Below are 3891 nucleotides of genomic sequence, written 5' to 3'. Positions count from 1 at the left end.
AGAGGGGGGGAAGAAAGAGAAGAGGGGGGGGAAGAAAGAGAAGAAGGGGGGAATGAAAGAGAAGAGGGGGGAAGATAAGAGAAGAGGGGGGGCAAGAAAGAGAAGAGGGGAAGAAAGAGAAGGAAAAAAGGAAAAAGAAAGGGGGAAGAAAGAGAAGGGAAGAAAGAGAAGAAAAGAGCTCTTCTCTCCTCTTTCCTCCCTCTTCTCTTTGTCCTCCCTCTCTCTTTTCCTCCCTCTCTCTTTTCCTCCCTCTCTCTTCTTCCTCCCTCTCCTCTTTTCTCCCTCTCCTTCTCCCTCTCTCCTTCCTCCCTCTCTCTTTTTCTCCCTCTCCCCCTCCCTCTCTTCTTCTTTCTCCCCCTCTCTCTTTCTCCCCTCTCTCTTTCTTCCTCCCTCTTTCTTCTTTCTCTTTCTTTCTTCCTCCTCTTTTCCTCCCTCTCCTCTTTTTTTTTAACAACAATAAGCAGGCGCCGGGCCACTTCACCCTCGACCCGATTACCCACTGAAAACCTCCAGTTGGTACTCACTCACTGCCGACAGGCCCGGTATCAGACCTGGGCCTTCCTGCTTGGCCACAGTACCACACCGGCCAGTCCATTCATTCCCCAAGACACTAGGGCAAGTTTCCCCATCGCTCGCCCTGTGATACAGCAGAGAAATTCTATTCCTTCCCCCTGATCCTGGCCAGGAGTTGATCATTTCCGTTTCACTGAATCCTTTGTGTGTAACATGAGAAGCGCGGCTCACAGACACCTTTGTTACAAATTGTTGGGAGCAAAGCAGCCGGACTCCGAACACATTGTTCTCGGAGCAAAGATTCTGCCTGGAACCACTTATACTGCACAAACCTACATACAGCAGGCAGGAACTGGCCAGCTGGTCAAAGCAGGCCCACACCACAACATCTCACAGTGAGAGTCAGCACCTTCAGGGTGTGTACCCCAGGGAGAGTCAGCACCTTCAGGGTCTGTACCCCAGGGAGAGTCAGCACCTTCAGGGTCTGTACCCCAGGGAGAGTCAGCACCTTCAGGGTCTGTACCCCAGGGAGAGTCAGCACCTTCAGGGTCTGTACCCCAGGGAGAGTCAGCACCTTCAGGGTCTGTACCCCAGGGAGAGTCAGCACCTTCAGGGTCTGTACCCCAGGGAGAGTCAGCACCTTCAGGGTCTGTACCCCAGGGAGAGTCAGCACCTTCAGGGTCTGTACCCCAGGGAGAGTCAGCACCTTCAGGGTCTGTACCCCAGGGAGAGTCAGCACCTTCAGGGTCTGTACCCCAGGGAGAGTCAGCACCTTCAGGGTCTGTACCCCAGGGAGAGTCAGCACCTTCAGGGTCTGTACCCCAGGGAGAGTCAGCACCTTCAGGGTCTGTACCCCAGGGAGAGTCAGCACCTTCAGGGTGTGTACCCCAGGGAGAGTCAGCACCTTCAGGGTCTGTACCCCGGGGAGAGTCAGCACCTTCAGGGTCTGTACCCCAGGGAGCAGGCGAAGTGGGAGTTGGTAAGAAAGGTTAACAATCTGAAAGTCCTGAAGACTCAATGTGTGATTCCGGCCTCTATTTTCTCTCAAATATGCAAATAATGTCAGCACGGGTAGCTCCCAGTCACAGTCGGATGCAGAAACAGAGCTTGACTTCTCTGCCGTGACATCCCTGAATAGTCCCCCAGCTGCCCATGAAGGTCAGGAGGTCACCATCACCTTGTGACTCAACATCAACACTGAGCCGGTGTAAAATTAACTGGAGCCACCCTTCCAGTCTGACCTTGACACAGCCGCTTAGCACCACCCAGAAACCGCACTTTACAGGTCAACAAACCAACGGTTTCCCATCAGGAACTCCACAACTAGTTTGGTAGAAACTGTCGTTCAAGTGCCCCCTTGTTGTTGTTTTTTTTTTTTTTTTTTTTTTTTTTTTTTGGAGGGCACCAAAAACACAAATTAACAATTGAACATAAAGGGAACCTTTGTCAAATCAAATCAAATTAAAATTAAATTTCTATTGCCAGGGGTGATGATGCACTCCAGTCCCTCCGGTGCCCACCTCTCACGGAAGGCCGCGAGCGTACCGGTGGACACCGCGTGCTCCATCTCCAGGGACACCAAAGATCAGGAGTGTGGGACTGAAGTGCAACCAGAATTTGAGGTGCAGCCTTCAAATAATGGAAGAGGGGCTGCAACCTCGCACATACAACAGACATGCAACACGGACTCCTCCAAACCGCAGAAATTGCAGGCGGTCTGGGAGTCCGTGAATGGACTTAAAAACCTATTGCACGGGACTGCTCCGTGCATCACCCTCCAGACCAAGTCCCCGATAAATAGTGGGAGGACTCCCGCGTAGAGTGCCCTCCATCGGGGACCCTCACCTCCTCCGGACGGCAAGTTGGTGCAGGAACTCCGATCTTTCTCGCTAGAGGACCCAGAGAGTCACTGGGCCAGAGGCACAGACAGTTATTTAATGAGGTTTCCCCTCCCCAGTTTAGGTCGCTGATAGTCCGATTTCCCCCCCCCCCAGGCCCCTGTTGTAGCCACTCGCTGTCCTCACTCCTGTGGTTTGTGCGACAGAAAGGTCACACCAGGTTAGTGAAACAACAGGAAGCTGGTGGTAATTTGCAGAGGTGAATATTCCACAAGGGGGAGGTGCAGAGAGTGAGATTAACCCCCGGCCTCCTACAACCTGCAGCTTATTAAAACCCAACTTTGGCGTTGTTTTATCGCAAATTGCCGATTCTCTTTATCTAATCTTTCGATCCTCACTGATCCGCACAGTCTGGCCCCTGGGGCTCACATTGTTTGCACAACCTGTTGGATAAACGCCGTTACTCAAATACAATCAGTATTTAATCATTAGAGTAATGAACAAAATAAACAGAAATCACGGGTCATGTGGCTGAATGGAACCAAGTTTGGTTTGTGGAAGTACTTTTGATTCCTCTCTTGCTCCTGCCCCCCTCACTCGGACTTGTGCTGCCTTTCTCCTGCGCTCCTTCCTTCCCAGCCCCCCGTCTCTCTGTCTCCAGTTGAATCCTGAAGAGCCCAGGGTCCCTGTGCCAAGAAACACTGGAATTGGAAGTTCAGATAAAAGCTGCACATTCCAAGTGTGTAACAACCCCCCAGCAACAGTTCTAACCATCAATCAGCAAGCTCCAACTGTACATGTCCTTCCACCAGACTAATCAAGTCAGACCTTCAGAAATGGCTCTTTTCTGGTTGTATAATGGAACTGATGGGAAATGTGGGTAAACAGAGGGAATCTGTGGCAGATGTTTGCAGCAGACCGAAGAAAGTGCATTGTCGATTCAAACAACTCTCTAACCACATGCAGAGGGCCAGAGATGGGCCCAACTGGCAGACTCCATGTGCTGCATCGAGTGCCGTTATCTACAGGAAACAATACGCCACTCACAAAAACAGGAAAGGGAACCATCGCTTCTCCAAGATGGAAGCATCATGTTAATTAAAATGCACAAAACCATCCCACTTTTAGCCAAGTGGCTGGGTGCGATCTGGCATAGTTTATGATCACGTTTCAGTGAACTGAACCAAGCCAAGCAAACTGAAGAGGCAGGTACAGGGAGACTTTAATTCAGGGTAAATCAACAAGGAACTGCAGCACAAGGGAAATTTGTACCCACCTTTCACTGCAAGAAACATAATATTGACAGACAATCCCAACTGAGCCATTCTCTCCCCTCAGTCACTGTGGTCAATACACTTTGCTGCACACCTTGCATATACCCTCCCAAACCCCTCGCCATCCACACTCCATCTGGGGAACTCTTCAATCTTTGGCTCGCTGCCTCCCATCGTCACACATCATCCATTTTGTCTTTTTTTATTTTACTTTTCACCCTTGGGATGACCTGCGACAGTGGGATTGGCTTTCCCCACTAAAAGAG

Source organism: Pristiophorus japonicus, chromosome 19 (genome assembly GCF_044704955.1).
Source record: "Pristiophorus japonicus isolate sPriJap1 chromosome 19, sPriJap1.hap1, whole genome shotgun sequence".
NCBI classification, from domain to species: Eukaryota; Metazoa; Chordata; class Chondrichthyes; family Pristiophoridae; genus Pristiophorus; species Pristiophorus japonicus.
The sequence above is the reverse complement of the archived record's forward strand: the minus strand, read 5'-3'. Positions refer to the sequence as shown.